The sequence below is a fragment of the Salmo salar genome, chromosome 03 (assembly GCF_965601325.2).
Source record: "Salmo salar chromosome 03, fSalSal1, whole genome shotgun sequence".
Classification (NCBI taxonomy): Eukaryota; Metazoa; Chordata; class Actinopteri; order Salmoniformes; family Salmonidae; genus Salmo; species Salmo salar.
This window is the reverse complement of record NC_138293.1, coordinates 88590080-88615875: the sequence shown is the minus strand read 5'-3', so window position 1 is coordinate 88615875 and position 25796 is coordinate 88590080. Positions and strand designations below refer to the sequence as shown.

The window sequence follows — 25796 nt, the reverse complement described above, 5'->3', positions numbered from 1 at the left end:
TTTTGTGAGGTTTAGGCCTGGACCATCACAATAGGTGTGAGCAGAGTATGTTGAGCATCTGATACATACCTCTTAGGTCACAGGATGGGGCTTGGGCAGGTGTAATGGTGGGGGTTGGGCCTGTTGCTCTGCTCACGACCTGGGCATATGTCCCGCTGTCATGTTGAGGTCCTTGCCGCAGGGGCGGGGGGCATGGGGTGGGCAAAAGGGGCATAGGTCTGATATGGGAGGCCTATATAGGGTGTAGCCAGGGTCTGCTTGGGGTGTTCTTAGCTGGTTGGGGTGTGGCTGGTGATGCTGTGGTCTGGGTGTAGGCTCCTCTTGCCGTGGGTTCTCTCGGTGCAGGTCCTTCAGGGCGGGGTCTTGCAGATCTGGGAGGGTGTCTCGCTGGTCTGGGCGGGGTGTCCGTTGCTCAGTTGCTCCTGTGTGAGGTTCTGGGGCTACGGTTGAGGGTGACATTCTTCAGGGTCCTGGCAAAAGTTGGGATTGCTGCCTTGTAGAGGTGGACCTGATCGTAAAGGCTGTTCAAGTCCAGGGTGGAGTGGTGGGCCAGGTAGACATTAGGTTTTGAGGCGCAGTCTTGCGAAATGCTTGCATTCGCCCGCTGTATGGTGGCAGGGTGGAAGTCTTTTCGTGGTAGCAGGGTGGAGATAACCACTTGTATGTTGGGGAAGTGGAAGAAGCTTTTTCAATCACTCCCTTGAGTGCTGTGGCCGCCCTTTCTTGCTGGGCTCTCAGGTCATTTGTGCCTGTGTGAATTATGATGTGACTGGGGGAACCTAGTCTCTCGCTCTCTCATCTCCCTACCTTTTCTCTCTCTCTCTCTTTCTCCCTATCTGTGTATGCATCTGTCTCTCTCCCTTTCTCGCTCTCTCTCTCCCTTCATCTCTCTCCCTCCCTTCATCTCTCTCCCTTCATCTCTCTCTCTCTCTCTCCAGACAGATAGACAACATGACTTACTGATCTATAAAACTACCATAGATGAGAAGATAAGACACACTGGCAGCATTAATTAATACATGTCAACATTTACTGTTTGGATAGAAATGTCAACTGGTTTGCAAAACCAACGAGGAACAATGTATTATTTGTTTCATCTAACATTTAATTATCCAGCTGAGACAAATCATTATTTACAATGGCGACCTGACAAGTGGCAAGTGCTGCAATGTACTGTAATATTGTCACATTTGATACGATGAGAAGGTAAACATGTCTCAATATACAGGTTTATTTTATGTTGTTGAAATAGTGGCATATTGAAGTCCCCTCAGAAATCTTCAACGGATCTGTTCAGGATTCTTCAAGTTTCAATAAAAGCATAATATAGTGAATTAGAAAATAGAAGTACATGTATTATGTTCAATAAATACATCAGCAGCTCAGTGTGCATTACATAGATGTTTTAAACAGAAAGGCAGTCCTATAGACATGTGCAGTAGAATACAAGTCATTCTGTTGTAATCCCATTAGGTGAACTGGAGTGGATGACTGTCATGTCTTATTCCAGAAGAAATGTGAGACTGTCCCATGTACGTTATGGGGGCGGCAAGGGGTGTTGGTGGTTAAAGTGGACTGTACCTTTCCAGGGAGGGATGTGATGAAAAGTGGACTGTCCCATTATGTACCTGTCCAGAAGGGGCTGAGAAAGCGTGACGTGTCCCATTATGTACCTGTCCAGAAGGGGCTGAGGAACACTGGACTACACTCCTCACAATAGTCTAAAGGGCTGTATTCTGATATTAATAAATTATATTGATGATAGCCAGATCCAAAATGGAACTTCCACTGCTGCTGCTGATACAGAATCCAGTCCATGAAACATCCAGTAGCCATCTTCTCTCCATCCCTGAAAACACAGCAAGAGGAGCAGATGACTGAGTGTCCATACATCCCTGAAGATGTCCTAAAATAGACAGCGTATGTACACTTCATTCCAAACAGTGACACATTCAAATACTCAGTTAAGTCTGACACAGATAAAGTCTATTCCTGACTCTTTCAATGAAGACTCTCCATGCATTTTAGACCAGAAGTAGGTTTAATCTTGTTCTGGGAAACAGGAACTCAAAATAAATCTTCCTTGGCTAAAACCACCCCATAAATGATAGAAACAACAACCCCCCCACAAAATGGAATAAATCTAAACCAGAATATTCTGGAATCAGAGGACAGGCTTTGTTAATAAATCAAGACATCAGAAATGTTGATGGCTCTAGCAGAGCAGATCGCATTGCCTTCAGGCGTTTTCCATCCAGCGGGCCTTAACTCAACGTGACGTTGTGGATGAATCTGGATGGATCTGAATTATCCCAATTATTACATTACCAGTGTTGAGGAGATCAAGGCTAAAGCAATGGAGCAGTGGAGTTCTGCTTGCAGCAATGAGGATCACATTGAGCCACCCTACAGTGCATGCAGCTGAGGACTACAGTACTGAAGTACAGTCCTAGGTTCAAGTAGTATGTTGTTTTCTTTCAAATTAGCTTTCCCTTCACAATGGAACCAGTGGAATAGTCCCACATCTGGAAACCCTGCCCATCTGGCACTACGGGCAGGCCCAAGCCAACACTCAAATAGTATTGGTTTTGAACAAAAACCAATACTATTTGAACCCATGTCTGGAATACAGTACAGTACCAGGCTAGATTAGAGGACCACACATCAATCAACACTCCACCAACCCTCAGCAATTCCCCTTCTAGAACGGCACAGAGCTCAATCGGAGACAGGAGGCCCATCTGATTAAAGGAAACAAGTTGTAACCTCAGTGCTTCCAACGCTACTCTAGTTACTATGGGGTCTATCTGAAGCTGTGGCGGCACGGGGGCGTCCCAGGGTGAGGTAATGCAGGAAGGTGGCCTGTTTACAAATCAATGCTTTTTAATTAACCTGTGTTGCAAACCTTCCCAACAGCCACCCACAGAATGACATCACTGAGATGTTGACTTCCTCTATGAGTTGTCATAGTGATGGTGCCGACTAGGCAGAGAGAGACTGTCTCATCATATAGAGCCTCAGGGGAGGAAGGACGTGTCAATAGACAGTGAGTGATCTGTCAACACACCACTCTTCTTTCTGCTCCGTCTGCCCTGAGCCTAATAATACCTGCAGGGAGTCACGTTCCACCACTACCTGTCTGACCTGCCTGCCCAGACTCTCTCTCTCTCCTCTATCTCCCTTACCCTCATCCCTCTCTCACTCCTACCTGGCATAACTCCCCCTATAACCCTCCATCCACTGTCCCTGACTCACTCCCCTCTACCTCTACCTCTGTGCTGGCCTTCCTCCCTCCTCCTCTGTCTCCCTCTGTAGGTTTGGCCATCATGTATGTAATCTCTGTGCTTAGGCTGCATGGCAAATGTCTGAGCAAAACACAAAAGACAATGCCCAAGGACCAGTCAGTCCTTCCCCCTCTGAGGGGCCAAAATGTATCTCTCTGTTACAGTATCCAGAGGACTGATTACTGGAATGTGTGATAGCTGCTGAAGGATTATTCTATCTGTTATCTATCTTAAACTTGTCCTCTGAGGATAACTTTTATTCCATCAGTGGAGGCTGCTGAGGGGAGGACGGCTCATAATAATGACTGGAATGGAGCGAATGAAATGGCATCAAACACATGGAAACCAAATGTTGATACCATTCCACCTATTCTGCTCCAGACATTACCACGAGCCGGTCCTCCCCAATTAAGGTGCCACCAACCTCCTGTGAATCCCATCTATATGGATGTATGATCTCTGTGGTACCTTGTGTCTGTACAGGGTGAACTCTACATTACTCTATGCAAAGGGGATTTATTGTCTATTTACACTGGGCTCATCCTCCACACAAGCCTTTAGATGTTATGACACCCTGTGGAGATGGGGCCTGGGTGATCAGGTTACTGTAAACTTGGTATCGTTTGATTGGTCAACGGTGGTTGGTTTTGGTTCGAAAAAGATACACCATCAGATGTTATAAATGGAACGGAGGTCTGTTGTTCTCTCTTATCCCGTATCCAGTCAATTGGAGAACAGTTGCAGAATATTTTCTAATTTCCCAGGTTCCTAGGCCTCTTGCCTAGTAGTCATCTCTTCGTCATTGTTCACATTTGTCTTGTATGTTAACCGTGGGATCTATATGTTTAGAATTATGCTTTGTTAACGTCAGTATTGCCTTATACAGTAATTAAGCTTTATGCCTTGTATGTGAATCCATTCATTTTACAAACTTGCTTTGATATTATTATCTCATGACCATTTCTCGATTTTAGTCAGCTAAACATATAATACTTGATTGCACATGGTTTTGCTATAGTCAGATTAACATTTTAATAGGCTAAATGCTTAGTCTTATTATGGGTCACGTGAGATATATATAATATACTCATATATAATAAATATTACCCCACTACACCTCCACCCTCCCTCCCTTCCTCATTCCCTCATCTATCTCCCTCCATTCTCTCTCCTCCTTCCTGTAAGGCCCTACCTGTACCTACCTCCTGGGGCCGGATTCACAAAACATTACTTACGAAAAAACGTAAGAAGTTTCTTAAGGAAAAAAAAAAAGAAGTTCATAAGATAGTTTGAAAATGCAATTCCTCAAAATGTTCTTAGGAATTCGTCGTTTTCTTAGGAACTTCGTAAATACCTTCTTATGTGGCATTGACATTAGTGACGTGCTTGAAACCAATAAATAAGCTTATGTGACAGGGATGATAGGATTTGGTTATTTCGTTATTTTTCACACATTATAGCCATCAGACTAGCTATATCAAAATCAAAAATGGATAACCAAGGGAAGCACAATAAAAACTTCAGTAAACAAGAGCTTGAAGATGGTGGAGGAAATAGCAGCCAGGAAAAGGTTGCTGTTGGGGAGACTTGATAACTGCCGGGTCACTGCTGAGACCAAAAAGAGAGGATGGGTGAGAGTGGCCGAGTCTGTCTCTGCCGTCGGCGGTATGGCAAGGGACAGTGACGGCGTAAAAAAGAAGAGGTCTGACATGAAGTCGGCTGCTAAGAAGGGAGCTGAGAGACCATTCATGTGGACCAGCTGGAAGAGAAGATGGTGGTAGAGGGACTGCGTGACATGTAAGTTAGTTAGCTGTGTTAGCTAGCTAACGTGTAAAGACATTATAGCCAACAACATAGCTAACGACGTTAACGTTAGCCAAGTTCTTCTTTGCAAATTGACAAGATACCGCTAGCTATTTAACACTTCTAGAATATTGTAATATATTGTTAATTACTAGCTAGCTAGATAATGTGTGTTTAATTTGTTTTCTTGCTGTATTTAAATATCCTGTAGCCAACTGTTTCTGTGGCGTGAGAAAACGTTCATGTTTACAAAAGTATCCATTCGTCTCAAGACAAGGATTTAGCTGTCCTAAAGTTAAGTACATTTCCAAGAATAGATCTTGAAACATTATTTTCAAGCATCCCATTTCTTCTTAACTTTTTTCTTAGGAAGAAACTTAGGAAAAACCTTATGAACATTTCCAATAACTTTATTGAGGAATAGCAACTTTGCTTAACTTTCTTCATAAGTCTATAGTTAAGGAAAAAATGGCAGTTAAGAAGAAATTTGTTCTTAAGAATGTTTTGTGTATCTGGCCCCTGTACCTTGGAGCTGAGACAGTATTGCAGCAGAATCAGCCTGCTAAACCTGGCCTCAACCTGTCTGTGGTGCCTGGGCCTGAGGCTGGCCCGTATCGCTCCTTCTATGATTTAGGCTATTGACGGCCAACACATCACAGTTGTGAGTACCTGTCTTTCTTGACGTTGTGCGTATTTGGCTGTACATGTTGGTTGAAGAGCTGCCTACTACTCTCCTTATCGGCTCATCAGCACATCTGCCTGTCTACTGGTACTCTTCCATCCACATCCACATCAACACAGAAAAATACAATGCTCCCCTTCACCTTCTCACAAAGGGAGGGGGAAGAGAGGGGGAGAGAGAGAGAAGAGAGGGAGGAGAAAGAGAGCGAGAGAGAGAGAGAGAGAGAGAGAGAGAGAGAGAGAGAGAGAGAGAGAGAGAGAGAGAGAGAGAGAGAGAGGAGAGAGAGAGAGAGAGAGAGAGAGAGAGAGAGAGAGAGAGAGAGAGAGAGAGAGAGAGAGAGAGAGAGAGAGAGAGAGAGAGAGAGAGAGAGAGAGAGAGAGAGAGAGAGAGAGAGAGAGAGAGAGAGAGAGAGAGAGGACGATTCAGAATATAACTCACTCTTATGAGAGAGAGAGTTCTTGTTGAGTCAGGGTCAAATCTGGGTGTCCCACCTCCAGCCTAATAGTGGCGCACTGAGCACCGTCCATTCTCTGTGATTGTCCCTCTACGTCCCACACACACCTCTCATTCAGGCTGCCACAGCACTACACAGCCCAGATGTCAACAGTTCCCTTTGAGCTGGGCGACTGCATGGCTCTGAGGTGGCCCATCAGAGCATATCTCCATTCATTCAATACACTGCAAGGATCTGAGACTCCGGCCTGTGGGTTTGAAGTGATATCTCTGTTGTGCCTCGGCCTCTGCATTCTTTACCATGCTGTCATGACTAGAGTGAGTTACACAGCGTCGAGTGTGTGTGTGTGTGTGTGTGTGTGTGTGTGTGTGTGTGTGTGTGTGTGTGTGTGTGTGTGTGTGTGTGTGTGTGTGTGTGTGTGTGTGTGTGTGTGTGCACTCATTCATGTGTGGAGGGAGCTCACAGTACTGTGTCGATGCGGATGGTGACACCCACCCAGAATACATATGCCACCCTGCCTGATCACATCTCAAATGGCAGCTACAGTAGTCATCCACTGGTCACTGTCCTGTTTGATCTACAGTATGTCTGTTAGTACAGGACTGACTGGATAGAATTCCACTGTGAACACTGATCTACAGTATGTCTGTTAGTACAGGACTGACTGGATAGAATTCCACTGTGAACACTGATCTACAGTATGTCTGTTAGTACAGGACTGACTGGATAGAATTCCACTGTGAACACTGATCTACAGTATGTCTGTTAGTACAGGACTGACTGGATAGAATTCCACTGTGAACACTGATCTACAGTATGTCTGTTAGTACAGGACTGACTGGATAGAATTCCACTGTGAACACTGATCTACAGTATGTCTGTTAGTACAGGACTGACAGGATAGAATTCCACTGTGAACACTGATCTACAGTATGTCTGTTAGTACAGGACTGACAGGATAGAATTCCACTGTGAACACTGATCTACAGTATGTCTGTTAGTACAGGACTGACTGGATAGAATTCCACTGTGAACACTGATCTACAGTATGTCTGTTAGTACAGGACTGACAGGATAGAATTCCACTGTGAACACTGATCTACAGTATGTCTGTTAGTACAGGACTGACAGGATAGAATTCCACTGTGAACACTGATCTACAGTATGTCTGTTAGTACAGGACTGACAGGATAGAATTCCACTGTGAACACTGATCTACAGTATGTCTGTTAGTACAGGACTGACAGGATAGAATTCCACTGTGAACACTGATCTACAGTATGTCTGTTAGTACAGGACTGACTGGATAGAATTCCACTGTGAACACTGATCTACAGTATGTCTGTTAGTACAGGACTGACAGGATAGAATTCCACTGTGAACACTGATCTACAGTATGTCTGTTAGTACAGGACTGACTGGATAGAATTCCACTGTGAACACTGATCTACAGTATGTCTGTTAGTACAGGACTGACAGGATAGAATTCCACTGTGAACACTGATCTACAGTATGTCTGTTAGTACAGGACTGACTGGATAGAATTCCACTGTGAAAACTGGTAATATTTAAATGGATGTGAACTCAGTGTCATTCCTACCTGTTGAATGTCCATCTTCCCAACTCCATCGATGTAGCTTCTGCCTGATGTTAGTGCTTGGTATCACCTGGAAAACAACAGATGGAACAGCAAGTTGGTGGTCCAGCAGGCACACAGTCATGTTAGCAGGCACACAGTCATGTTAGCAGGCACACAGTCATGTTAGCAGGCACACAGTCATGTTAGCAGGCACACAGTCATGTTAGCAGGCACACAGTCATGTTAGCAGGTGCACAGTCATGTTAGCAGGCGCACAGTCATGTTAGCAGGCACACAGTCATGTTAGCAGGCACACAGTCATGTTAGCAGGCACACAGTCATGTTAGCAGGCACACAGTCATGTTAGCAGGCAGACAGTCATGTCTCTAGGCACACAGTCATGTTAGCAGGTACACAGTCATGTTAGCAGGCAGACAGTCATGTTAGCAGGCACACAGTCATGCTAGCAGGCACACTGTCATGTTAGCAGGCACACTGTCATGTTAGCAGGCACACAGTCATGTTAGCAGGCACACAGTCATGTTAGCAGGCACACAGTCATGTTAGCAGGCAGACAGTCATGTTAGCAGGCACACAGTCATGTTAGCAGGTACACAGTCATGTTAGCAGGCACACAGTCATGTCTCTAGGCACACAGTCATGTTAGCAGGTGCACAGTCATGTTGGCAGGCAGACAGTCATGTTAGCAGGCACACAGTCATGTTAGCAGGCACACAGTCATGTTAGCAGGCAGACAGTCATGTTAGCAGGCACACAGTCATGTTATCAGGCACACTGTCATGTCTCTAGGCACACAGTCATGTTAGCAGGCACACAGTCATGTTAGCAGGCACACAGTCATGTTAGCAGGCAGACAGTCATGTTAGCAGGCACACTGTCATGTCTCTAGGTGCACAGTCATGTTAGCAGGCACACAGTCATGTTAGCAGGCACACAGTCATGTTAGCAGGCAGACAGTCATGTTAGCAGGCACACAGTCATGCTAGCAGGCACACTGTCATGTTAGCAGGCACACAGTCATGTTAGCAGGCACACAGTCATGCTAGCAGGTACACTGTCATGTTAGCAGGCACACAGTCATGTTAGCAGGCACACAGTCATGTTAGCAGGCACACAGTCATGTTAGCAGGTACACTGTCATGTTAGCAGGTACACAGTCATGTTAGCAGGCACACAGTCATGTCTCTAGGTACACAGTCATGTCTCTAGGTACACTGTCATGTTAGCAGGCACACAGTCATGTTAGCAGGCACACAGTCATGTTAGCAGGCACACAGTCATGTTAGCAGGCACACAGTCATGTTAGCAGGCACACAGTCATGTTAGCAGGTACACAGTCATGTTAGCAGACACACAGTCATGTTAGCAGGCACACTGTCATGTTAGCAGGTACACTGCCATGTTATCAGGCACACAGTCATGTTAGCAGGCACACAGTCATGTTAGCAGGCACACGGACATGTTAGCAGGCACACAGTCATGTTAGCAGGCACACAGTCATGTTAGCAGGCACACAGTCATGTTAGCAGGCACACAGTCATGTCTCTAGGCACACAGTCATGTTAGCAGGCACACAGTCATGTTAGCAGGCACACAGTCATGTTAGCAGGCACACAGTCATGTTAGCAGGTACACTGCCATGTTATCAGGTACACAGTCATGTTAGCAGGTACACAGTCATGTTATCAGGTACACAGTCATGTCTCTAGGCACACAGTCATGTTAGCAGGTACACAGTCATGTTAGCAGGCAGACTGTCATGTTAGCAGGCACACAGTCATGTCTCTAGGCACACCGTCATGTTAGCAGGCACACAGTCATGTTAGCAGGCACACAGTCATGTCTCTAGGCACACAGTCATGTTAGCAGGCACACAGTCATGTTAGCAGGTACACTGCCATGTTATCAGGTACACAGTCATGTTATCAGGTACACAGTCATGTTATCAGGTACACAGTCATGTCTCTAGGCACACAGTCATGTTAGCAGGTACACAGTCATGTTAGCAGGCAGACTGTCATGTTAGCAGGTACACAGTCATGTCTCTAGGCACACCATTAGTGAAACAGTGGGCGCACCAGTCTCTGAGGAATTTGCCATTGTATAGATTTTACATTGACGACCATTAAAATGCTCTAGTTTTTTTGCATCTGTCTCTTTTACTATATCCATGTGTAAATGCTGTTGACACCGGGGGAAGGAGAAGGGGGTCAATAGTTCCTGTAGTTTCACTGGAACATTCCTCTGATTTCCTCGAAGGTTTTATTCTGTGTGTTTTATGCTGTAATCCCTGTGTTAACATGCCTGGTCATGCGTCTCTGTTTAAACCCCTGCCTTTCTAACTGCCTGTCTGCCTGCCTGTCTGTCTGCCTGCCTGTCTACCTGACGCCCTGACTGCCTGCTTTCCCAGCCTGTCTGCCTGCCCGCATATCTGACTGCATGACTGTCTGCCTAACTAACTGGGGCAGCAGGTAGCCTAGTGGTTAGAGCGTTGGCCCAGTAACTGAAAGGTTGCTGGATTGAATCCCCGAGCTGACAAGGTAAAAATATGTTGCTCTGCCCCTGAACAAGGCAGTTAACCCACTGTTCCCCGGTAGGCTGTCATTGTAAATAAGAATTTGTTGTTAACTGACTTGCCTAGTTAAATAAAGGTACAAATAAAAAAAACTGCCTGCATGGCTCTCTGGCTGTGTTGTTGCAGAGCTCTCTGTGCCCAGCCCCATGATGACTCCATGACTCTGCCTTGACATGGCTCTCTGGCTGTGTTGTTGCAGAGCTCTCTGTACCCAGCCCCATGATGACTCCATGACTCTGCCTTGGCATGGCTCCTGTTCTAGATATCTATTGAGTGAACTACGACTCACACACTATTGATCTAACACATACTGTAGCCATGCCTTTATGACTTCACAAAGTTTTGTCGGGCCAAGGTCTCTTCAGGAGTGAAACATTGTGAACTAATAGGAACTGAAGGTTTGTGTTAGATTAAATTAGTGTGTAGGCCTTACTTCACTGTTCCACTATGTTTTGCCCCAATCAATGAAAAGTTTGACTACTTCGTTTTTTATCCCGTCTATATTCACAAGACCTTTAATAGGACCGGCCCTTTGGAACACGTCCACAGAATGTCACATTCTTCAATCTTTCAAAGTGTCCCACGTGACAAAGCTTCTGTTTCAGTGCATCACAAGGTTGGCATTTCATGGAGACTGAAACAAGATTTTCCATTCTACCATTTCACAACTATTCGATGTGCTCATATTATAAGGATATCGGGTTACTGCGAGCCTTGGAAATGAGACATACAGGTCTCTTTAAAAGACCAGTGGTTTCTGGACTAAAGCAGCTCTCTACCATTGATAAGTCAGGCCTGGTCACGCCCCGCCCCAAACAGAGGTTGTGTCCGTTTCAGAGTTTCGCAGGATCAGATCGGTTACCTTGGCAACAAATGCACTGTTTCCAAGTGACACAAATCCTTGAGTTAAGAACCTCCTTTAAACTGTATAAGCTCTGAGAGTTGCGGGCCAGAAAACAGAAAATAACAGGACGACGGGGAGAGAAACTCAATTCTAGCCATATTACTTCCCAGAGTTTCATGAGATGACATGGTTAAACGATTCAGTCTTTTGCTCCTTTTTAAAACACCTTTAAGATTTTTCGTGCTGGCATAGGGTACTGCTTTTAGGTGCATGCCAGTCTGCTTTTTCCACTCAGTAAATAGCTTTCTAAAATTGTATTTTTCTTACTTCTGTAGACAAATAGGTTGACATAAAGAATAGCCCTTTAAAGCTTGCACTGTTGGTAGATAGGCCAATGGGTGAGGTAATGGGGAGAGCAGGGGGTAAGGGGATGAGGGTGAGGGGATGGGGGGTGAAGAGATGAGGGGATGGGGAGAGCAGGGGGTAAGGGGATGAGGGTGAGGGGATGGGGGGTGAAGAGATGAGGGGAGAGGGGATGGGGGAGAGCAGGGGGTAAGGGGGTGAGTGGATGGGCTGGTCAGATCTTTGATTAACACTAAGGTATACCCTGTAGGGTCTCCATCTAATATGGTAGAGTGGCTTTGTGTGGTGAGATTCCTCCCTTATGGAAAACTACCCAGCTGACATTAGAGCTTCCTGAACACTGCATCCTATAACCCACACATGAAACACACACACTGGCTATTGCTCCTCCAGCCACGATGGAGCTCATCCAACCCAGAAGACAGAGAATCCCCTAACAAACCTCATCCAACCCAGAAGACAGAGAATCCCCTAACAAACATAATCCAACCCAGAAGAAGACAGAGAACCCCCTAACAAACATCATCCAACTCAGAAGACAGAGAATCCCCTAACAAACATCATCCAACTCAGAAGACAGAGAATCCCCTAACAAACATCATCCAACCCAGAAGAAGACAGAGAACCCCCTAACAAACATCATCCAACCCAGAAGAAGACAGAGAACCCCCTAACAAACATCATCCAACCCAGAAGAAGACAGAGAATCCCCTAACAAACATCATCCAACTATGTAGAAGACAGAGAACCCCCTAACAAACATCATCCAACCCAGAAGAAGACAGAGAACCCCCTAACAAACATCATCCAACCCAGAAGAAGACAGAGAATCCCCTAACAAACATCATCCAACTATGTAGAAGACAGAGAATCCCCTAACAAACATCATCCAACCCAGAAGAAGACAGAGAACCCCCTAACAAACATCAACTAACCCAGAAGAAGACAGAGAACCCCCTAACAAACATCATCCAACCCAGAAGAAGACAGAGAATCCCCTAACAAACATCATCCGACCCAGAAGACAGAGAATCCCCTAACAAACATCATCCAACTATGTAGAAGACAGAGAATCCCCTAACAAACATCATCCAACCCAGAAGAAGACAGAGAATCCCCTAACAAACATCATCCAACTATGTAGAAGACAGAGAACCCCCTAACAAACATAATCCAACCCAGAAGAAGACAGAGAATCCCCTAACAAACATCATCCAACTATGTAGAAGACAGAGAACCCCCTAACAAACATCATCCAACCCAGAAGAAGACAGAGAATCCCCTAACAAACATCATCCAACTATGTAGAAGACAGAGAACCCCCTAACAAACATCATCCAACCCAGAAGACAGAGAATCCCCTAACAAACATCATCCAACCCAGAAGAAGACAGAGAATCCCCTAACAAACATCATCCAACTATGTAGAAGACAGAGAACCCCCTAACAAACATAATCCAACTATGTAGAAGACAGAGAATCCCCCTAACAAACATCATCCAACCCAGAAGAAGACAGAGAATCCCCTAACAAACATCATCCAACTATGTAGAAGACAGAGAACCCCCTAACAAACATCATCCAACCCAGAAGAAGACAGAGAATCCCCTAACAAACATCATCCGACCCAGAAGAAGACAGAGAACCCCCTAACAAACATCATCCAACTATGTAGAAGACAGAGAACCCCCTAACAAACATCATCCAACCCAGAAGAAGACAGAGAACCCCCTAACAAACATCATCCAACCCAGAAGAAGACAGAGAACCCCCCCTAACAAACATCATCCAACCCAGAAGAAGACAGAGAACCCCCTAACAAACATCATCCAACCCAGAAGACAGAGAACCCCCTAACAAACATCATCCAACTATGTAGAAGACAGAGAATCCCCTAACAAACATCATCCAACTATGTAGAAGACAGAGCACCCCCTAACAAACATCATCCAACCCAGAAGAAGACAGAGAACCCCCTAACAAACATCATCCAACTATGTAGAAGACAGAGCACCCCCTAACAAACATCATCCAACCCAGAAGAAGACAGAGAACCCCCTAACAAACATCATCCAACTATGTAGAAGACAGAGAACCCCCTAACAAACATCATCCAACTATGTAGAAGACAGAGAACCCCCTAACAAACATCATCCGGACATGTAGAAAAAGAACAAGAACACAGCACACTGAGGGCCCATGACAAATGGCACCCTATTCCCTACATCAGTGGTCACCAACTGGTCGATCTCCAAGGCAAAATACCCAACGAAACAGCCTTGCATTCCTATTTTTTTTTTATTTGTCTTGCGCTGTTGGCAGTAGGTGCACCTGATTCATCTGTCCTGCACGCCGAGTAGGTGACGTGTTCCCATTTTTGAATAATTTCACGTCTGAAGGTAGAAACTCTGCCTTCTCGGTGTTCCCGGAGGAGCAAATCAAGTGCACTATAGGCCTACCACTGGCCAATCAAATGGCTCAGATTACCATGTCTGCAGTAGGCTAACGTAGCAGGTGTAAAAGAAAACTACAGCAAAGTTGATACTGTGAGATTTCTTAACTTTTAAAACCATGACTAGAGAGAGACTGTCAACGAATACAGCAAAGTGAGTGAGTTCATGTTTAAGTTTTTACTCAGCACTGTCAACACTTTCTATTTAATACTTTTAGAAAAGCGCGTTCTCTGTACTTCCACTAACGCTACAACCAGCACTGCAGCTGTAATGAATGAGTAGGAAAGTGTATCGGAATGCTTGTGTTGTTATTATTAGCAGCTTGGAAATATTTCACATTCTTTGGTCATCGGAGTAACAACATGAATTGATGCATGAGGCATAAATAATGCGGTGCGACTCGAGTTTCGCCATCAGCTGGAAGACGATGTCCCTTTTTGGTCAGTGTCAGCGGAGGAAAGGGAGAGCGGAGAGATGTTGAAAGACGGTCCCTCAGTCTGCTGCTCTCTCCATCCTCTGAGACGGACCATCAGATGCGGGCACCATCAGCCCAGTAAAATACTAATGGCTAATGATTTAATTGTATGCTCGCTCAGCTGTGCCTGACAAGTAATATTACAATAGATCTATTACCAGTGTGATCATACAGTCTACCTCAAATGTTGAAATGTCATTTTTAAAAATGGTCTGAGAAGAACAACAAGGCAATGGCACAGCAATTCAAGCAAAGCCAATATGTGGTGATAATGTATTGGGCATATAGCCTACTGCACAAACCTCATTACTACAGAATGTTTTGAATAGGTTAGTGTTGCATAGGCTTTCCTTTTTTAAAGTCATGCATTTTGACTCAGAAACTGACCTAGACGCAAAAAAGGTTGGTGACCTCTGCCCTACATTGCGCTACTTTTGCACTAGCCTATGGTTCACTATGCTATGTACCCTCTTGACAAAAGTAGTTGACTATAAAGGGAACAGGGTGCCAGCATAGAGAATGATAGAGGCCTCTACTGGCCAAAAAGCTGTATTAGCAGGGGTAGTACCATTGATGGCTTCCACCATTTTAATGTAGTCAACTGGGTAGGACTTCATTGGCTTATCTCTCCTGGTGACCCTGTTGGAGTCATGTCCAACCGGGTCATTAGGAGGGATCAGCCAATCGTGAAGAAGAAAATGGACTACTTCAAAATGTGCTCACAGATGCCATAATTGGGATGCTTTCTGTATGTTTTCTCTATGGGTGCCATTTTGGATCCACACAGGATGTTCAAGGGATTTGATCTCTACATTCCTCTCCCCAGAATTGGAACCAGAGAATGATTTCAATGATTTGATATATTTCTGGTGGTCCATTAGTTCAAAATAAAGCTCTGATTCAAAGGGGGATGTGTAAACCACTGAATGAGTATCAGAGTCCAGCGCTGCAGCCCATACTCTTTTCCAGATGTGTGATTGTCAGCTGATTTGCTGTACTTTCACTTTCATGTAACTTTCCCAAATAAAGCTGCTTTGAAACCCCAAGAGCAACAACTGAAAAGAGCAACAGTTACACCCTCATCCAACCACACAACAACAAACTGAAACACCTTTACAAACACAGACCTCTCACCCTCGTTCCAACCACACAACAACAAACTGAAACACCTTTACAAACACAGACCTCTCACCCTCGTTCCAACCACACAACAACAAACTGAAACACCTTTACAAACACAGACCTCTCACCCTCGTTCCAACCACACAACAACAAACTGAAACACCTTTACAAACACAGACCTCTCACCCTCGTTCCAACCACACAACAACAAACTGAAACACCTTTACAAACACAGACCTCTCACCCTCGTTCCAACCACACAACAACAAACTGAAACACCTTTACAAACACAGACCTCTCACCCTCATTCCAACCACACAACAACAAACTGAAACACCTTTACAAACACAGACCTCTCACCCTCGTTCCAACCACACAACAAACTGAAACACCTTTACAAACATGGACCGCTCACCCTCGTTCCTACCACACAACAAACTGAAACACCTTTACAAACATGGACCTCTCACCCTCGTTCCAACCACAACAACAACAAACTGAAACACCTTTACAAACATGGACCTCTCACCCTCGTTCCTACCACACAACAAACTGAAACACATTTACAAACATGGACCTGTCACCCTTGTTCCTACCACACAACAAACTGAAACACCTTTACAAACACGAACCTCTCACTCTCGTTCCAACCACACAACAAACTGAAACACCTTTACAAACATGGACCTCTCACCCTCGTTCCAACCACACAACAACAAACTGAAACACCTTTACAAACACAGACCTCTCACCCTCGTTCCAACCACACAACAACAAACTGAAACACCTTTACAAACACGAACCTCTCACCCTCGTTCCAACCACACAACAACAAACTGAAACACCTTTACAAACACAGACCTCTCACCCTCGTTCCAACCACACAACAACAAACTGAAACACCTTTACAAACACGAACCTCTCACCCTCGTTCCTACCACACAACAAACTGAAACACCTTTACAAATAGGAACCTCTACTGGTTTACAGCCAACCAACACACACACTCATCAGTACACAAGACACAAACAGGGACAAACGGGGAGAAACCCATAATCCACAAACACATGCACGTGAAAGCACGTGCACACAACTCAGGGACACTGGTTCAACCTTGCGCCAGTGTCCCGTTAAATCAGTCATGTGAAACAACCCACTCTTTTCGGCAAATCAGATTAAATCTCTTAGCTGTGGGGCACACACACTTACAGCTCTGGGTTTGGGTCCACGCACACACACACACACACACACAAATCAGATTTTGACCCACAAACTCTGGCTCCCTGTAGTCGTATGCTAACAACTCCATATCAGTTGTTCCCATTACAAGCCTGCAAAGACCTAAGGGTAAAATAGGCATCCCAACCCTTTCTATTGAAGGTCATCTACATGTAGTTCTGATTATCAGTCTCAGAGGAATCGCTGATTAACTGATAGGGTTTGATTAGGGTTTGATACACAAGATGGAAACTACAGAGTGATATGATGCAGGGTTTATTAGATTCTGTACTGTAGCCAGATGTGCTCATTTCCTATCCTCAACCATATAATCATAACCAACCAACCAGCATCCAGTATTCCTCAATCACTGCCTGACTGATCTTGGTTCAGATTCAGTTGAAAATAAAACAATACCTAGGCCTGTATTCATACAACTTCTCAGTCCTGATCCCAGATCAGCACTACTCTGAGACACCTTATGTATATAGGCCCTGACTTCACATTCAAAGACAACTTTGAGGTACCATGGGGAATGTGGGAAACATTTTGATAAGCTACCACTCAGCAGGCTTTGACTCCTTGCTTGGCAGCTTCACGGCAGAATAAGCAACATGTGGAAACATATTTATAGTGTGTTTAGTAGGTATAGGAAATTAGCAAACGATGGATTCAAGTGCTGATCTAGTTCCCAAACACTGATATAGTGTAGCAGCTAGAATTGACAGAAAACATTGATTTATTCTTCCTCTAAACGTCCAACTACCCAGTCCAAACTGAACTTCATTGGCCGGTTTCCTAGACACAGATGAAGTCTAGTCCTGGACCAACAATCAGATTTCATTCTCCATTAAGCTTGTATTTTAGTTTAGGACTAGGCATAATGTGTCCTGGAAACCGCCCCTTAAATATGTTGTCAGTCCAGGACCCAGCTTAATCCGTGTCTGTGAAATCAGCCCCAAATGATTTAAGATAGATTCCCATTAAACTGCCATTCTCCATCATCATACTGTAATCACAAAGCAGTAGAACACTCAGCTGATTAACAATAGCGTCTGCTGACAGACTGTTACCATAGCCTGAATGTTCAATTAAGTTAAATAGAGTAGCAGGGTTTGGTTGAAGATTAGATGAACAGAAACAGTGAAGCTCAGTGATAAATATCAAGGCATATTGGAGGCATATGGAACCCTTCTCACCCCATTCAGCGTTTCCAGTAGGGACGAATCAACAGACGGACCAGGCTGCCTGGCAAAGGTATATGGGCCGTGTCCCAAACGGCACAGTATTCCCGATATAATGGACTACCAGGGTCCCCAGGGCTCTGGTGAAAAGCAGTGCACTATGAAGGGAATAAGGTGGTGTTTGGGACAGAGCCGTGGACTGGGCTGTTTTAATCAAACACAGATGTTTGGAGAAGATACAAGTCTCCTTCGCCTGCAGCCTCAACATGAGACTCCATGCTGCTAATCAGGAGGCTAGGCACCGTCATAAAGGTCCTCCAACTAATCAGCACGATCCCCTTGGCCCCACTACCACCCATCATAGATAGCCATCATAGATAGGCCAAGATAACATCAGGCCAAACTATCTGATGGAGCGTTTACAGGTTTACTATTCATTATCTACAGTAGTAACTGAAACTAGAGGCATGGGCAGGCATAGTGTACATATGGATATGAACTATAATTCCTCTCATTCAGAGATTAAATGTACTATACTGACAATGGCAGGTCATTGTGAAAACAGCATTCAATTACACTTACATTTTAGCACACACTCTTATCCAGAGCAATTTACAGGCACAATTAGGGCTAAGTGCCTTGCTCAAGGGCACACCGGCAGAATGTTCACCTAGTCGACTTGGGATTCGAACCAGCGACCTTTCGGTTACAGGCCCAACTGGCTCTTAACCGCTAGGTTACCTGTCCCCCACCTATATCCGCTAATATCCACTATCCTCAATGACCTCACACAGGCACGGCTTTCCAGGCAAGAAAGAGACCCGTTTGACATCTTCCTTTTCTTTTTGTCGAAACGTAACCAAAACAGTACCTCAGCCCTTTAAGCAGCCACTGTGGGATAACTGTGTCTGCTTCTGTGTGTGGTACAGTGTCAACATGTGAAGGTCAGAGCAGGGACGTGTAGAGGTGCAGGTGGCCCCAAGGGGCTGTCTGCCTCTGTTCTCCTGGAAGGGAGTGTGGAGGGTTCTGTCAGCCCCTCTGGAGAGTTCACAGACTGGGTCTCTCTCACTCAACAGGGACCTGACTTTTCATCTGAGATCCTCGTGTGTGTGTGTGTGTGTGTGTGTGTGTGTGTGTGGGGGGGGGCGCTCAGATAAGAGCTGAGCCAATGACATGCCTGGATAAAGAGGAGGAGGAGTATGGGATAGGCTAGGGAAGGGAACCAGACCTCAGAGGACAGTTGAACCCCTGACAGGGAGGGGACATCAGAAGTCCTCATTCATCCCCCAGATCACCTAGCTGCCACACCTAGTCAGGACAGTGAGTCAGAGAGCCAGAGTCAAGGCCTGCCTGGCACCTCAACTCACTGCTCTACCACCTCTAACACACAGTGACGGTGACATCTCACCACACACTACAGAGCTCATGTAATAACTAGGGCTGTCAAACAATAGGAACATTTCAGAAAGTGTTTTAAACTAAGAGCGTTACAAGAATATTGACGTCTTGATTTTGTACAAAGTAACAGTTAGCAAAATTAGGCGCATAGATAAAGCACACTTTCTTTAACCTCAATGTCAACTTGTTTGGACATTGCATTGTTATTTGTAGATGTATAGATGATGTATTTGGGATGTTTTCAGTGTATTCTGAACACTTTCAGACAATGCAATTAATCACAATAAAAACGATATATAGTGCACTAAAATGACAAGTGAACTGGAGATAACTGACAGCCCTAGTAATAACTTATCGGTTAGTCTATGTGATGATAATAACGAGATTGTATGAATTCTCTTTCAAATAAATATGATTTAAACTTCAATTTTTTCAAACAAGATAAATAGATAATATTTTTGCTAAAACAGAGGCAGGGCTCAGTCATCAGTGGACATTCCTCAGCAGCACAGCAGTGAAGAAATGATCGATCTTCATCCAGAGGGCATTTCCTAGCCAAAGGGCTGGCACATAGCTTACTGCCTCCTGTTTTACACCACATCTACTGCCCAGACCCAGAAAACCATAATGTAACGACAGTATCACCTCAAAGTACGAGAGAGAGAGAAATTCAGAGGCTGGGACTGAGACTATAGAAGGAACCATCTCCTTTGTTTTCAGGGTTGACACCAGAGAGATTTGGGAAACATCCGACATGGAGGATGATATTGTTTTTGGAGATGTTTTTTTACAAGCCCAGCCCTTCGTCTTCACCCTAATCCTCCCACAGTAGAGCCAAGACTTGCAATTATCAATGGCAAAACTCTGACCCATAAGTCAATGAGGTGTGGAAAGAAACAGACAGGATGATAATAACGTAAGAGCGTTGAAGCCTTTAATAAAACAGACTAATTACACCATGCTGGCCTACTTTCACTTTGTAGCTGGATAATGTGGAAAGAAAACGTTCTTGTTGTGCGTACAGTTTTACGAGGTGAGAAGCTTTGGGACTATTCCAACGAGTAGGAATTCACCATATCTCCTTGACTTTCTAGGATTATTCAAGAATAATCTTGACGACCCGATTGTACCCAAAGTCACCAACTACTTCCTCTAGTCTACGCCTTGTGTCTCAGAAAGGTAACGGCAGTGAGACTGACGGAGACCTTCAGGTGAAAACATTGCACTCCGAGAAACTGCGACAGCATTCAACAGTGCATGTTTATCTTTCTTTCAGGACTTTATTTATGCAGCTCAGTCCTTGAGCTGTCCTTGTCTGTTAATGTTCTGTATTATGACATGTCTCGTGTTTTGTGTGGACCCCAGGAAGAGTAGCTCCTGCAGTAGCAACAGCTAATGGGGATCCTAATAAAATAACCAAATAACAAACGTTCTACCCTTCACTCTTACTGGATACACTAGTTGTAAACTAATGGTGGTGCTCCTCCAACCTCCCAGGCCTCAGAGTGGGTCACAGGAGCTGTTGTCATAGAACAGGTTAGGTAGGTATGGTTTGTGTAGTGATATGTTAGTTTTAGAGCAGGAGGTAAACAGCGTTGTCTCTCAGGGTGGGCCCGGGTGTGCTATACCCTACAGAGAGCACATGTTTCCCATCGTGGTTTAAAGGGAAGGAGGATTAGAACCAGGAGCAGAAGCAAGGCGGAGCATCATCCAGCCCATGGTGTGGTCAGAGTGGTCTCAAATCAGGTCCATCCACAATAATGCTGATACAGCCAATGTGGAGGGTAAGGGACATTTATCACTAATATGTCAAATAAAGTGACATGTAACTTCAATGGTTGCATGTTGCTGTGATCAGTGTTCTCAATCAGGTCTAAGGAATACTACTGATACAAGATGGAGGGTTAGTGACATATACTGTAGCTAATATGTCAACTTGGGTGACAAATTGGTTAAATGTCACAATTTCAATGTATTATAATGAGACCATGTAACAAAGTGACTGGTGTTTAGGGAACACTGGCTGGTCAGATGCACCAGAGGGGGTGTAGAGGGGCCTGTGAAGCCCAGTCTGGATGCACCAATCAGGTCAACGGAGGCAGGCGTGTCCCCTTGCTGACAGCCCAGGACTGCCAAGCTCTGGGGTTGCAGACACTCACACAAACACTGGCTGGGTAAGGGATATGAAAAGGTGTTGAAACAGAGCGGATTTGGGTTTTCAGAGGCCTTCCTGACATCGCCTACTGGGAACAAGAATCACCTTCAAAACTCGCATCTAATAAAAGACAGAAACAAATACAGATTGATTTACACATAAATAATACTTCACCTTTTTAATTAGGAAAGCAGTTAAAGTTTGTGAATTGGGGCTAAAAGTTTGAGAGAGAGAGAGACCGAGAGAGAGACCGAGAGAGAGACCGAGACCTGGGCCCTGACAGTAAATCTCTGTAAGACAAATAAAAAGGTCCAGTCGCAAGGACCACGAATACAAATTTAATCGAGACACCGTTGCCCTAGAGCACACAAAAAAAAACAATACATACCTCGGCCTAAACATCAGCTCTAAGGGTAACTTCCACGAAGCTGTGAACAAGCTGAGAGACAAGGAAAGTGTCACGCCCTGGCCATAGAGAGGGTTTTATTCTCTATTTTGGTTAGGCCAGGGTGTGACTAGGGTGGGCATTCTATGTCCTTTTTTTCTATGTTTTGTATTTCTTTGTTTTGGCCGGGTATGGTTCTCAATCAGCTGTATATCGTTGTCTCTGATTGGGAGCCATACTTAGGTAGCCTGTTTTCCTTTGGGTTTTGTGGGTGGTTCATTTCTGTTTAGTGTTGCTTACCTGACAGAACTGTTTGGCTGTCGGTTTTTGTTTCTTTGTTTATGTGTTCTCAGTACAATAAATACATGATGAGCACTCACCACACTGCGCCGTGGTCTACTCCTTTCGACGGCCGTTACAGCAAGAAGGGCCTTCTATGCCATCAAAAGGAACATAAAATACGAAATACCAATCAGGATCTGGCGAAAAATACTTGAATTAGTTAAAGAACCCATTGCCTTTTTTATGGTTGTGAGGTCTGGATGCTCACCAAACAAGAATTCACATAAAAATGGGACAAACTTCAAATTGAGACTGCATGCAGAATTCTGCTAAAATATCCTCTGTGTACAATGTAAAACACCAAATAATGCATGCTCAGCAGAATTAGGCTGATACCCACTAATTATCAAAATCCAGAAAAGAGACGTTAAATAGTACAACCACCTAAAAGGAAGTGATTCCCAACCCTTCCATAACAAGCCATCACCTACAGAGAGATGAACTTGGAGAAGAGTCCCTTAAGCAAGCTGGTCCTGGGACTCTGTTCACAAACACAACAACAAACAAACCCCACAAAGCATCACAATTAGACCCAACCAAATCATGAGAAAACAAAAAGATAATTACTTGACACATTGGAAAGAATTAACAAAAAAACTGAGCAAACTAGAATGATATTTGGCCCTAAACAGAGAGTACACAGTGGCTGACCACTGTGACTGACCCAAACTTAAGGAAAGCTTTGACTATGTACAGACTCAGTAAACAATAGCCTTGCTATTGAGAAAGGCCGCCGTAGGCAGACCTGGCTCTCGAAAAGACAGGCTATGTGCACATTGCCCACAAAATTAGGTGGAAACTGATCTGCACCTCCTAACCTCCTGCCAAATGTATGACCATATTACAGACACATATTTCCCCCATATTACACAGATCCACAAAGAATTTGAAAACAAATCCAATTTTTATAAACTCCCATCTACTGGGTGAAATACCACAGTGTGCCATCACAACAGCAATATTTGTGACCTGTTGCCACAAGGGCAAACAGTGAAGAACAAACACCATTATAAATACAACTCATATTTATGTTTATATATTTTCCCTTTTGTACTTTAACTATTTGCACATCGTTAGAACACTGTATATGGACATAATATGACATTTGAAATGTCTTAATTCTTTTGGAACTTCTGTGAGTGTAATGTTTACTGTTAATTTGTATTGTTTTTCACTTTTGCTTATTATCTACTTCACTTGCCCAGACCCGGAATTGAATTGAGGATGAGAGAGAGACAAAGAGAGCGAGCGAGAAAGACAGAGAGAGAGAGAGAGACAGAGAGTGTCATGTTTGTGTGTTGGAACGGACCAAAGCGCAGCGTGAGTATCGTTCCACATCTTTTATTTGAATGTGAAACTTTGCAAGACAAAACAATAAACAAAACACAAACCGTGACGACAGAGGTGCAACATGCACTAACTCAAAAATAATCTTCCACAAACATAGGTGGGAAAAACAACTTCTTAAATATGATCCCCAATTAGAGACAACGATGACCAGCTGCCTCTAATTGTGGATCATCCAAAAAAAACAACATAGAAAAACAGAAACTAGAACCAAACAACATAGAACTAGATAAACCCCCCCAGTCACGCCCTGACCTACTCTACCATAGAAAATAAGAGCTCTCTATGGTCAGGACGTGACAGAGAGAGTGAGAAATAGAGACAGAGAGTGAAAGAGAGACAGAAACAGAGAGAGCGAGAGAGAAGTTAAGTATGGCGCCAAAAAAGGTTAAAAGAGAAACGGGGTCACAGACAGGGACAGGGTTTACCCCCCAGAGATGCAGGGGCAATGGGGTTACCCCATTCAGGTACCACAGGGGACAGTTGAACCAGGAGACTGTGACTTTTTTTAATCCAATTAAAAGGCTTGGTGCGGCGCAGACAAGAGGATACTAGCAGGACACTAAGCAGGACATGCATGGTGGAGCACATCTTCACTCACTGAGTCCAACACCAATTAATCATGACCCCATATGAAGCTTCAGATGCTATTCAGAGGGACGGCTACTATGTGTGGTCAGTCAAACACACACACACACACACACACACACACATACATGGTGGGACAGAGACACACACACACAGTGACAGACGCATGCACACACACACACACACACACACACACACACACACACACACACACACACACACACACACACACACACACACACACACGATGTGCACACACACACGGACCATGTAGACTGGAGGTTGAACAGGCAGTATTCATGGTCACGCCCGGACCAAGCATCTATCTCCACATCCAAAGGGCTAGGGATGGGATCCATTCTTTCACAGAATTACTGAGGGTGTGTCGTGTTGTTGTTGAACTTGGAGTAAGATTGTTCCCTCTATATATCTAAATCATACCCAAATATCCCACAACTCTATGGTGAGAAGGGATTTGCTGATTGCATGGTGTCAACTATTCCAAACAGCCACAAGAGGTCCTCTGCGACCCTGTGACCCCATAGCCCACACACATAAACAGATATAATTATACAGTATGTATCTGTCACTTTTTTATTGCGTGTGTGTGTGTGTGCGCGTTTCTGGGGGTGTAGATGTTTCTCAACACAGAAAATAGCAGTGTGTTGTGTTCAGGATCAATTCCAATGATGAAATCCAAAAGGTCAAGCTAAATAATCTTAGCTAAATAATCTTAGCAGTAAACAACATCCCTTTCCATTCCCAAACATAAGGGCACTCTAGGTCATTCCTTTCACTAAGCTGATCTTAGATCAGTTTTGCATTAAACCCACTAATGGTGAAGGCTAGGATTGGAGGAGTCACTTCTGGGAGAATTTTTGCATTTTAGCTAACGCTAACCCTTTTCCTAACCTGCTACATTAATTACCCTAACCTGCTGTGTAAGTTCTCCTAACCTGCTACGAAAAGTCACTTCTGACATTAGTGGCATCTCTTCTAGTCAAAACCTCTGATCCTGGATGTCAACAAAGTTCAGTTGAACCATGACAAAGTCTAAACAGAATCCTTGGGACGTCCCAACTCTGATGTCACCCCATTGAAGTTGACATTTAAAATGGTTGAGGTGAGGGTTAAGGTTAGGTAAGTGTTATGGTTAAGGTTAGGGTTTAGGGTAGGGATGTCCCAAGGTTCCCGGATAGCACTAATTGTTGAACTGCTCATCATCACTTCCTCAGGGCCGGTTTACCAAACGAGGACACTTCCCCCAGAGCCCCCAACCTCCAGGGAGCCCCCAACCCCAGATAGCATATGATAGCAAAATGTGTAGAATAGCAGGTAATTAGCTTTAAAATTGCAACATTTTATCTCATGCATAATGGCAAAATGTGAACAAAAGCATGAGATGAGCTATAAAACATCATATTTTTTCTCTGTCCTATGTCAAAAAGTGTACATTGGCAGGAAATATGGGTTGAAACTAAAACATTTTCTCCTAGTCTCATGACAAAATGTGTAGAATAGCAT

At 44.3% G+C, this 25796-nt stretch overlaps 1 long non-coding RNA gene across 1 annotated transcript in view; it reads right to left on the bottom strand.

Moving 5' to 3' along the window:
- Window positions 1-1012: 1012 nt before the first annotated feature.
- LOC145877418 (uncharacterized) overlaps window positions 1013-25796 on the bottom strand; it is a 188262-nt gene continuing 163478 nt past the window's right edge. Inside the window, exons 3-4 of the long non-coding RNA XR_014391714.1 lie at window positions 7824-7890; window positions 1013-1849 (exon numbers count right to left, since the gene is read on the bottom strand). This is a non-coding gene — a long non-coding RNA (uncharacterized LOC145877418). The remainder of the gene's footprint in view (window positions 1850-7823; window positions 7891-25796) is intronic.